Source organism: Tachypleus tridentatus, chromosome 3 (assembly GCF_004210375.1).
Source record: "Tachypleus tridentatus isolate NWPU-2018 chromosome 3, ASM421037v1, whole genome shotgun sequence".
NCBI classification, from domain to species: Eukaryota; Metazoa; Arthropoda; class Merostomata; order Xiphosura; family Limulidae; genus Tachypleus; species Tachypleus tridentatus.
Window position 1 is genome coordinate 19,834,948 of NC_134827.1, and position 13,322 is coordinate 19,848,269.

Sequence of the window (13,322 nt, forward strand, 5' to 3'; positions counted from 1 at the left end):
TGTTTGATTTGAATTTTGCACAAAGATGCATGAGGGCTATAAGGAGTGGCTTCCTAAAAACACCGATTATATAATATATAAAGCATTAATAATATACGTGTTACAGTTACATAATACATATATACTATAGGCCCTGTTCTACCCTGTACGTAAACTTTTTAAGAAAGAAAGAAAGTTCATTAGAAAACTAACTACCAGGGTTTTGATAACTTCGGTTTCATTAGAACTATATTTTAATACAGAATTTTGTTTAAAATATAGAATAAACAAACTGACTTTCAGTCTTATGTTAACTGTTTCAGCGTCCCTAATACATTTTGTAAATCATCTACATCCTGCAGAAATTCTTTCATAGTTGAAGCATTTTAAACGCTTTATGGTGTTGTTTCTTTTTCACCTGTGTGAGGGTGAATATGTTACCAACAATAATAAGTTAGTAATGAATTGGTATACTTTGACTATAAAAGCTTATAGTTAGGTTTTTCACCTTTAAAAATACACATATGTATATATATATATATATATAAATATATATGTGTGTGTGTTTCATTTTCGTGTTTTGATGTATTGGAAGACAAATATTTTTGTACCATTTTGAAGGAACATTTTAAGACATTTTTGTTAGATTACAGAGGCTTGCAATGGTTTTATTGTAAGAAAAGGTTTACAAGTTCTTCGGCAATTCCTGCACGTTGAATCCGAAAATGATGCCCCCTATTGGCACAGCGGAATGTCTGCGGACTCACACTGCTAGAATTAGAGTTTCAAAATTCATATGAGGCAAAACACAGATAGCACAGAGTGTTGCTTTGTGTTTAATTCCACATAAGCAAACAACACCAAAAATGATATCCATATTTACCACAAAACGTCGTATGTCATAATTGAATAATTTTAATTGAAATCGGGTCCGATTTTGTTGTGATTGAAATGGTTACAGCCTCTGGATGTGGATGCAAATTCGTTTGACATCAATGTTCCATGTTCTCCAGTTTGTTCGTATTTTATTAAAAATATAACAATAAAAAATATTCATTTGAATAAACGAAATAATAATTAGATCTAAGTGAGAAATTTTTTTTCGTTCTTATCCGATTCGATTTGTAAAAAATTTATTGCGTGATAGAAAAAAAAAGAATTTATTTTTGAAACTTACGTAGCTGCATTATAGAAAATATGTTGTTAAAATCAAAACAATTTTTACGAAGTTTAATTTCAGTGAATTAACTACGGACGTTACTATTTGTATGACGATATAATATATTCTCGTTGGTAAAATCTTACATGTGCTCAGTGAATCAAATAGAAAAAAATAGAATTAATTCGCTTTCCATGAAACGTCGATAAAATATTCAATTCCAGATCAGAGAGAAAACTCAGAATTGTTTGCAAGTTTGCATACTTTTATACATAAATTATTAACAGTAATAACCGTCATTGTAAATTGTATTATTGTTTGTATATTAAAACATATTTGTCTTAAGAAAGAAATTTGTGTGTATTAATCTTGTTGGTAAATGTCATAAATCTGATATATATCGACGTCCAATTAACTTCTAAATTCAAATTTCTGGCTATTTTAAATCGTAATGTGTTAACATACCTAACATAATAAATCGCAGACTTGGGTGGGATAAATTACAATACATAACAGGTTGCTAGACTAGAAGGTGAAAGATTTGTGCCTAAAAGTCACTTTCAGGAGAGTAAAGCTTGTCTGAAACCTTGGGCTTGTATCGTTAGTAAAAAGAATTGTTTTTTTCTCTCCTGCTTAACGCAAAGTACAGGTTAAACTGAACAGTGACCTTTTCTAGTTTTGAATTTCTTTGTTGCACCGAGTTTGTAACTTTACTTCAAATCTGCATTAGTTGACTTTAGAAAGTTTTATTTATTTATACGAAAAGACACGTGTTTTAGCCAACTACACTTTGTACATTATATAACGTTATAAACCTGTTAAGCAACGCATTTTACTTTTGATGGCCTGGCATGGCCTCGCGCGTAAGGCGTGCGACTCGTAATCCGAGGGTCGCGGGTTCGCGCCCGCGTCGCGCTAAACATGCTCGCCCTCCCAGCCGTGGGGGTGTATAATGTGACAGTCAATCCCACTATTCGTTGGTAAAAGAGTAGCCCAAGAGTTGGCGGTGGGTGGTGATGACTAGCTGCTTTCCCTCTAATCTTACACTGCTAAATTAGGGACGGCTAGCACAGATAGCCCTCGAGTAGCTTTGTACGAAATTCCAAAACAATACTTTTGAAATGTTAACAGTATGAACAAATAAAACTTGAATGTGTATTTTATTTTTTCCGTTATTTCAAGACAGTATAACATTCTTGAAAAGTCATTTGATTGTTGTTAAGCAATCTATTTACAGTCAGTTAAGTAATTTTCTGGATTTCTTTACAAAACTGTTAAAACTGTATAAATTGAGAAAGAGAATAAGGCTTAACACGAAGAGACTGTAATACTTCTAACTGCTTCTGTGCTGGTTTGTAAGTTTTGCTTAACTTCCCAACCATCTTTGTTCTGTTTACAAGTCACGACCATCTTCGTACTTCATTCTCATAAACCGTCTAGCGTACATTTTATAATGTTTACAGCTCATGTTAAGTAGTGTACTGCTCTCACTAATTGTTCCCAAATATTATTTCAAAATATCTATTATGCGAAATTCGCGTGTCGGAATTTGTGATATCTGATGACGAGGTTTTAGAGTGCTAGATCTGTAGTTACGAAGAAAACTGTTTTGTAATGGGCCGTTGTATAAATCAGCCTGACTTATTAGTACAGCTAATTTCTGTGTGAGAAAGAAATGTGCTGTAGACACAAGGCTCATGGTTCGTGACCCTCTACAACAAGTCGATCACAAAATGATCAGTTATATTTAATCTTACCCATGCTTTAAAAGGTGCAATGAAATAAGAAAATCCGCTTTACCTGCTATTATAGATTTTAAATTTCTGTTTGTCAAATTTTATGAAGATGAGTCTTGTTTAAACTTAGGAACTCCAGAAATAAAGGACCTTCAAATTTTAAAGAAAACTCAGTCCTCATTAAGCCATCCGAAGTAACATAATTTCAACGTAAATGCATGGTTTAATATATGGTAACATTTCTCATACTTAGAGAAAACAAGGCGAACCAATTTAATGTCATTCATAAGTTATCATTATTAATAATTTATATAAATACATAAAAAACATTTTAGTTTCATATTAAAAAATGTACTTGTTTGAAGTTAAGCACAAAGCTATACAATGAGCTATCTGTGCTCTACCCATCACAGATATTGAAACCGGATTTCTAGTATTTTAACACTGCTGTGCAACCGAAAAACTGAAAAATACACCTGATTTGCAAGTGAAACATATTTTAATTATTTATTTTCAAGCTTAAAGCTACAGAACGGGACTAACTGTGCTGTGCTCATCATGTGTATGGACCGTTATATCATGTAAATAGATAACTAGATATGCAAAATTGTGAAATATTACACTATACTGACTAGACTACCCAGTATGTGGGTCATCATCTCGATTGAGTTTAGTCACAAAAGGTTAATTTATTCCTCTTTTACAGTTTTTCTAGAGGCGAAGCGGAAAACAGCGTTTGTCTTTTTAAACTGAGGCTATTCATGTGAAAAGTCATTGAAAATTTTTATCAAAGCTACACGCTTAAATGACATAAAATACAGTGGAGCGCCGTTAAGCCGCGGTATTTGGGGGGGTCAACCTGCTTAACCGCGGCTTAAACCTTTGTGACTGAAAAGCCGAAGTCGCCAACATTTCCGCCGAGGAGCCTCATCCGGGCCATTACGTGATCATTATAATATTAATGTACAAACTATTCAGATACAATTGACAAGTGCCGTTTAAAAAAAAACGACCAATGCATTGCGATGGTTCGCTTTTCCTCTTTTTAATAAATAAAATATAAAACACAATTTTGATTAAGATTTATTAATAATATAAAATTTACAATAAAAATAAACCTTTTTATTGTAAAATTTTGTCTTCCCGTGTTACATGCGGGTTGCCTTTTTAAATCTCGTGGTAGCGATATTGCGCAGTTGCATAAATTATTAAATTTTTAATACCGAATTCATTAACTGGCAGTTAAACAATAAGAAAAAAACAAATAAAATACATTTCAAACCATTTTATTTCACATTTTTTGAAAACATAACAAATATAAACAAAAAGTTAGTTTCATGCTGAGTTAGTTAGTTAGTTATCACCATTAGATTCCATCTAGGAACATAGGGCCGCAATTGCTTTCGGATTTTTCAAAAAGTATTTAAGTGAGTAGGTTATTAGCCCACTGCACCGAGCCGTCCCTAATTTAGCAGTGTAAGACTAGAAGGAAGGCAGCTAGTCATCACCACCCACCGCCAACTCTTGGGCTACTCTTGTACCAACGAATAGTGGGACTGACCGTCACATTATAACGCCTCCACGGCTGGGAGGGCGAGCATATTTGGCGCGAATCCGCGACCCTCGGATTACGAGTCGTACGCCGCCTTACGCGCTTGGCCATACCAGGCCTTCATGCTGAGTTATTACATTTCAAATTCTTACGAATATATACGAAACCACATTAAATTTTTATCCACTTTTTACATTATTATCACAAAATTTTATTCATTTTATTAATTTTAAAAATTACAAATACAGATAATATACTTCAAATACAGTTAATTTCTTGGTAAAGTATGACATTATTGTTGCTTGCTTCTTGCTCATTGTTGCCCTCTTCTTGGCGTCTCTAGTCATTGCTTTAGTTGTAGTGTTTTCAGCTTGTCTCCGTCACTCTCGTAGTACTCTACGACTACCTCAAGTCATTTGACGGCTTCATCTGCATTTCTTGTTGGAGGTACTGGGGCAGGATCTTCTTCTTGTTCATCTTCGTTCATGGTCTGTTCTGCTAAAATTGAGGAAGCTACTGGTACATCATCATCAATGGAGAACCACGCTGACAGAATTTCTTGGACGGGAACAGTTGAGTGGACAGCTTTCATTAACTTCTGCTCTGCTTTTTTCACTTCTGCTGGGATGAAACCAAGGAATTCTTCTTCATCATCATCTGAGTCTTCTTCTCTGTTGCCTTCAGTGAATGGACCCCCCAGGGCCTTGTTTCAACACTTCTGGATCGATTCTGCCTTTACCGCTTGCCACGCTGTCTCTGATAAATAGAGCGCTTGCTTAACCCATACCTTCTTGAGAAACTCGGGAACGCTCTTGTCTTCTTCTACCATGGACTTGATTAACTCTTTTCTGTAATTGGACTTAAAAGCTGAAATAATTCCTTGATCTAGGGGCTGGATCTTAGAATGTTGTGTTCTTGGGCAGATAGTGGACGAAAATCTTCCCATCTCTGTACGTCAACGTCTCTGCAGGCGGGTGGGCTGGACAGTTATCTAGGAGTAGGCAGGCTCTAGGCTCTATTCCCTAGTTCCTCAGGTGTTTCCGGACATCAGGGACGAACGTCTTGTGAAACCAGTTTTCAAAGATCGCAACTGTCTTAACCAACCACTTGAAACAGTAAACTCTGGATCTGCATTAGGGCCATGAAGTTCCTTGTGTAGTTTCTCTGCTTGTGCTTGAATAACTGGTCCAGATATGGGAATTCCATTGTTTCTGGCTTCACAAAATGCATTGAACGTTGCCTTGTCCAACTCAGGATCTTGTGCTGTTCTAGCTCTCTTGCTTTTCAAACGACCCTCATCAAGTTCATCAAGAAATGCTCTTAATTTATTCTCATCTTCAATCCACACACGCAATGTCGACTCAGGCATGCCTAACTCTCTACTAACTTTAGCGCGAGTTTCGCCGTTTCGTATTCTTTCTATGACACTCAGCTTTTGCTGAACATCAAACGACGTTGGTACTCATGTGGTAGGAATTTGTCAATATGATATGCTCACTATTAATTCAGAAACTGAAGTGATTTCTATTGGGTTTGTGGCCAATATTTATACAATTCCATAAAAATATCGGATTATCGAATTAAAAATAATACTTTAATTATTGATCACTTTTTTTACGGATTTACCGCGGATTAACTTTAATGTATGGAGAGGTGTGATTCGGTAACAATGGCGGCCTCCATAAAGCTGACATTGAGAGCGGATAAGGTAGATTAACGGTCGATTTCTATTGTAATATATTTTATTTATTTCCCAAATTAAAGCAAATCCTTTTTAGATATCCCCTTGAAGTTATAAAGCCAGGATTAAATTCGTAAGCCGCGTTTCTACACGTTCTTAAATTAACAGTGAGCCCAGATAATCCTCGCTCACAAGACTTGCTACAGCGGCTTAAGCGATTTCGCGGTTTACTGGTCCGCGGCTTAATGGCGCTCCACTGTAACTCCGAGTTACTTCTACTTTCAGAGCGTTAACTTAGAAGATTTTGTTTTAAAACAACGATGACAGTTAACACTTCAAACTTTGATGTCTAACAGTTATAAGTCCATGTTTCTGAGAACTTACTTCTTAACGTAAATAGAAAGTAATTAATTTCTTCCTCATTTTATACTATTCTGATACCTAATAATAATAGAAGTCAGATATTCTTTTTACATTACTCTGAATTACTTTATTACGGTTATTAAATTATAGGAGTGTAAAAATAACACTTTCAACACTTATTTGTTTTTCGTCTACCAAATCTATTCCATACAAGATTTTTCTTTGAATGTCTGACTCGTCATCTGAACAAGTTCACCCGAGGAAAAGTGTGTTCAAAATTCCATTTCAAATGTTACAATTAATGTTACAGTCTTAAACGTCAAACGATGAAAAAACGATAAAACCAATAGGCCTGATAATAATGATAAAAATTGACGTGAGACTGCATATATTTTCTCAGATTTCTCCTAATCATATTTATTATAGGATTCGTGAGAGAGGGATGTAGTCAGTTTTCTGGTGGGACAGCGGTAAGTCTCAGGATTCACAACAGTAGGATTAGCGGTTTGAGTCCTCTCATTAGACAGAGTAGATAGCTACAAGAAAGCACCTACTTAAATAGTCCCGGCATTGCCAGATGGTTAGGGCACTTGACTCACAATATGAGGGAAGGGGTTAGACACCATATCTTGCCAAACATACTTGCCCTTTCATCCATAGGGATGTTATAACATTATTGGCGGTGTGTGTTGATGACAAACTGTCTTACCACTGTGAAAGTTGAGGTAGGTGTCATAAATATCCGTGGTGTAGCTTTCCGTAAAATTCACAAAAAAAAACTGATCGTAATTAAATAAAAAACTTCAGTATCTCTGATGTAAAATTTGTATAACAATAACTCTTTTAAACTATCAAACTTTATTGTTATTTCCTTACCGCTTTGTGCAATTTAACACTACCGTATGGGGTTTCAATGTCATCATTATGCAGGAAGTTTAACACACGCAAACGACGAACGTAAAGCAATAGAAACAGTTAAGACGTAAAATTACGAAAATAAAATAGAAATATATCTGAAGAAGACATAAGTTTAAAATATTTCAAATAATATTCACCTCAAACTTCCGGACATTTTAGCTTTACAAATTTATGGTATTGTTAGTCCTAATTCAAATTTTATCACAGCTACTCATTACATGGACTTTTCAAATTCTAAAAGTTCATCGATGACTGCTTTTATGAAACATTCAACCAAACAGAACAGGTGGAAAGAAACTTCGTGACTTGTCTCGAAACCAACTGATATCAGGTGTGTATTGTTTGTGTTTGCGTGTTTATGTACAGGATAATTCTATGTTAAGAGTTTTTTTTACATATTTTACAAACATGTAGGCTCGGCATCGCCAGGTGGTTAAGGCATTCGACTTATAATTCGAAGGTCGCGGGTACAACTCCCGGTCGCACCAAACATGCTCATCATATCAGGCGTAATTTATTTCACAATTTCAAATCCTTTGATACGAACCATACAGATTTCCCCCTTCATAATCAAGCATATTCTGTGATATTTAATATATTTTTATCCATTAATATATTTTCAGAAACCTCATTTTCTAATTTGCTTCGTACGTCTAGCTGTGACCTGATTCTTTGTTTGTTTGTAATTAAACACAAAGCTACATAATTGACTATCTGTGTTCTGCTCACCACTGGTATCAAAATTCAGCTTCAAGCGGTTTGAATAATTCACACCAATTTCGTAAAAGGTTGGCAGATACAACATTATGGAAGTTTCCTTTCGTTTCCATATGATACCAGTATGAATTCCTGTTTAGTTACATGTGTTGCCAGACTGTTAGATTTTAACAAGAAAAGCTGCTTTTTTATTTTCCTCTTTATATTATCCAGCTCTGGCGAGTGAAACAACGTATGACTAAGTATAAAAATTAAGGTACAGGCGTTTTTATCGCATGTGCACTGTACAAATTAAACCATACCGGTACAGTATACATCTGATATTGAAGTGAAAGCTTTAGGTTTATGTAGACGTTATCTCTTCCAAAACTAGTTGACTGATTCAGATCAAATTTAGCATGCTAACTTGTTAGTCAATAAGTAAACCAAATTCTTGTTAAACGTTCCACATATTGGAAAATAAAAATTTCTGTTGAATAACTCCTATATCGTTACTGCAGTAGCTGTTGTAAATAGAAACTAACACCACAACAAAATTCCATAAGTCAAAGACTGTAAATAAAAGTTTGAGTACATTGACGTGTTTCTTATAATAAACAAAATAAAATATCCAGCTACAATGTTAAGAAATAAGATATTGCTGCTACTTACGTTACAAGATATTTCCTGACACACACATTTTGACTTCTGGTTCATACTAGAATTAGAATGAGGACTTAAGCCTGAATTAGAGGCGTATTACATAATTAAAATAGTTTTAGAATGATTCCTACTTCTTGACGTAAAATATAGTTCTCCGTAGAAACAAAAATCAAAATCATTATTAAATTAATTGCGTTATCTGTACCAAATCCAAACAGTAGAAATACTGACCACTTCTCTACTGTAAAACAGGCTACTTTGAACGAGAACTGACACAACCGTTTTACTATTTCTGCGAGGTTTTTCTGTTTGATTACTACACTTACTCACTTATCAGTAGTGACTTTCTGTGTCTAGAAACAGATTTGTTGGAGAATGAACATTTTTAAAAATACTCCAAGTGAATTTGCTTCTCATTGGCAAATTTGTGCACGTTTATCACGTTTTTAAGGGGAGGAAAAAGGCTGTGGAGTGAAGTCTCCTTAAAACAACTTTTAAATCAGACATTTTAACTGTATTACAAGAACTTTAAAAAGAAAATCCATAATGGACATGCAGACTTTCACAAAGGGCACAGCAGGTAATTCAGCCTGTCGTTAAAAATATTGCCAGATTCCTCATCCACTTCATTATTATCAATTTGTTTTCGTTTATCTGATGTATCAAAGGTGAAATATTTATTTGTCATTTCATATGACCATTTTTTGATTGACCCTTGTTATAATTAGAATTTTAAAAGTGGATTATTTTGTACTTAACATGTATGGTTGTTTTCCCAGCAGCCTACGTACGTTTCTATACCTACACATGCAGTCGTGATATATGGAAATAAACACGTACAGTAAAACGTTATTGTACCATCTTCTGTCGCTTCTCATTCATTTGCCCAGTTTTGTGTGTACAGATGTGAGTTTAACCAGTTCACTGCTCTCGTACTTGTTATATTAAAAGAACGAAGACCTGCTTCACACAGATAATTTATAAATCTTGGTCTATTTACCATAAGAAATCGCCATGTTTGCTTTTACAAATAACTAAACACTGTTTTGTTTGAATTAAGCTACACAATAGGCCATCGGTGCTCTGCCATAGCGGAGTGTCGAAACCCGATTCGTAACAGCATGAGTCCGCAGACATACCGTTTTGCCACAGGAGAACCATAAACAATGACCTAAATGGTATGTGACATCTGATAAGTAGAAATAAAAGAGAAAAGGCAGTTATCTGTGCTTAAACGTTATACGACATTTTCAGAAAGCTACTACAGTAAAAGGAAGAGAATTGTGTTAGCATGTTTTATACAAAAATCTAAATTATATAAAATTCAGTTTATTTCTGTTGATGCGAGCAAGAGTGTCAGTATTTTTTGCAGTGATTATCTTTGATAAAGATGTTTTCTCTAAAATAAAGGATGTAAAAGCTTTGAACTTTCAACATTTTCCTTAGCTTAATAATAAACAAGCCAAGTAACTGTTATGTACAAGGTACACATTTTTGTCTTGTTCAAATTGAATTTTTTTTTTCAGCAGTGAGTTCCTGTTGTTACCTTCCTCTTGGTGGACTCAAACAGATAGCCCGAAGTGTCTTTGTTATAGGAAAAAAAAAACACACACACACACACTGTTTTTACCTCATATATACTTGAGTTATCTTAGTCATTTTACAGAAAATTACAGGTTTAGGAAATAACTGTTTCATTTTTATGTAGAATAGCATTTCGTCCTGAAATTAATAGTTTCGTCTCATTCAGTTATATAAATAGCTTCGTCTCATCTGGTTATATTAATAGCTTCGTCATGTCCTTTAATATTACACTCTTCTGTTTCCTCCATCTTGTTACAGTCGAGTGATAATCCGAGGGTCGCGGGTACGAATCCCAGTTGCACCAAACATGCTCACCCTATCAGCCGTAATTTATTTCACAATTTCAAATCCTTTTGATACGAACCATACAGATTTCCCGCTTTATGATCAAGCATCTTCTGTGATATTAAGTATGGGTTTATCCCTTAATATATTTTCAGAAACGTCATTTTCAAGCTTGCTTCTTCCGGGTAGCTGTGACCTGATTCTTTATTTGTTTGTAATTAAATACAAAGATACATAATGGACTATCTGTGCTCTGCTCACCACGGCTATCAAAACGCAGTTTCAAGCGGTGTGAGTCTCCAGACATATCGCTGTACCACTGGGGGTTATGACCTGATTCATCAATACATTTGAATATAAACTTTAGGATATTTTTGCAGCAGTCTGTTTTCAAAGTATACTAATACAATTCTCATAATTTCATCATTGTTTAGTTTAATGTATAAAGCCTTGTTAATTATACTTTTCATTTTTGTATATATCTGTATGTTATTATTTGAACGTTTTTGTTGGTATCTAAGGTGAGGACTCGGCATAACTAAGTGTGTTAAGGCGTTTGACTCGTAATCCGAGGGTCGCGGGTTCGAATCGCTGTCTCACCAAGCATGCTCGTTCTATCAGCCCTGGGGTCGTTATAATGTGATCGTCAATCCAACTATTCGTTCGTAAAAGAGTAGCCCAAGAGTTGGCGGTGGGTGGTGATGACTAGATGTCTTCCCTCTAGTCTTACACTGCTAAATTAGGGACGGCTAGCGCAGATAGCTCTTGAGTAGCTTTGCGAGAAATTCAAAACAAACAAATAATCTATGGAGTGAGTTTAAGTTTTCTGTAACGCGCTTGCGTGTGATTGTTTTCTTATAGCAAATCCACATAAGACTATCTGCTGATTCCACCGAGGGGAATCGAACTCCCTGATTATAATGTTGTAAATAAGTAGATTTACCGCTGTACTTGTGGGGAACTTTCTGTAACGCACTTTAAAATGTTTTCAGTTGATGACTTGAAACCTGAAAATCTTCAATGATATAATAGTTATGGAGAAATGCTTTTTAACTTAATATAAGCAATATTCGTAGAATAATGATATGTAACTACTTCCAAAACTGTCTGTCTGGATATTTTTTTTCCGTCTCTCCTGTCCCCAGTCGCGCAGCAGTATTTCTGTGGACTTACAACATTGGAAACTGCATTTCGATACCCGTGGAGGGCATAGCACAAATTGCCCACTCTGTAGCTTTGAGCTCAACTACAAACAAATAATCATCGCTCCTATTAACCTTTAGTGAAGATTAATTCTTCAAGTCATTAAAGCGGTCGTTAAGGAGCTACGTTCCAAATATGGGCGATGTTAATTTAACAGAGATCAATATTCTGTTATCGTTAAACGTTCTTTACATACCTGATCCTTAAATCTTGCTTGTGGCAAAAGAATGACGAAATATGTTTTTAAGAATCTAAATTATGAGAAATTGGTTTTACAAACCAGTTTCCTTTTATATAAAAAAATGACTTCATATGTTAGGTGTGATGAAAATGTTGGAAGATGTTACTAAAAGCTACTTTATGTTCACTTTTTAAACACCTAAAATTAAACGTATGAACAAGGAATACTTGATAAGTTTTTATCTTCATACTGTTACTCTATGAAGCGCTGCGGGTACAACATGAGCGCCAAAGTGACGTCAATATAGGTTATTTTATGAAAACAACACATTACTCAGTACTTAACATTTAATTTCTATGTTAGACTGTATTAAATATGTTTGTCTGTGGCATATAGTTTATATGCATAAGAAAAGACAAACTGAATAATAAAAGAGATTTCGTAATTGCCAACTCAAAACTTTAGTTCACTGCAAGAACGCCTGAGCTCAAGAAAACTATTACATTGAAATAATTAATTCATTAATTAGTTTATTATTGGTGTTATAAAATTATCTTCTATCTCATCATCCTTTTACGTGTTTAGAAAATTATTCGTGATTGTTTTTAATTTTTGTTCCAAGGTTACATATTTCAGTATGTAAGAAGATATAAATATTTACTTCTAACAATTATTTTCTCAATAGTGTTGCAACAAGAGAATTACGTTAACACTAAATTACCTAAACAGGACCATTTTGTCAATGTCTTTTACCCAACTTAATACAAAGGATATTAAGGATGTGTGATGTAATTCAAAACTATTTGCCCCGTAACTTTGTGTTTTAGTCTTTATGTGTAAAGCTAAACACGTACTGTCTGCACATACTCTCTAATAATTTTCGATTGATAGAATATAGTCTAATCAGTATGATGCTATACATACCAATAACTTCCAGTAGTAATAAAATGAGCATTAATTCTGCTCGCATTTCATAACAGAATTAGATATAGAAAGTCATTCAACATGAAGGTAGTGTAACATTGTAAAATCTGTTATTCCTAGCTTGCAAATTTCATCTACATATGCTATTATTTATTTTAAGGAAAGGATTTCGTTTGTTTTGTTTTTAATTCGCAAAACTACACAATGGCTATCTTCAGTAGGCCTCCCTAATTTAGCAGTGTGCGACTAGACAAAAGGTAGATAGTCATCACCACCCACTGCCAACTCTTGGGCTACTCTTTTACCCACGAATAGTGGGATTCAATGTCACATTATAGCGCCCCACGGCTGAAAGGACGAGCATGTTTCTTGTGATGGGGATTCAACTTTATCTAAAT

General features: G+C 34.7%; 1 long non-coding RNA gene across 1 annotated transcript in view; it reads right to left on the minus strand.

Moving 5' to 3' along the window:
• Positions 1–13,322, minus strand: part of LOC143246496 (uncharacterized) — a 71,542-nt gene that overhangs the window by 18,190 nt on the left and 40,030 nt on the right. The window lies entirely within an intron of this gene.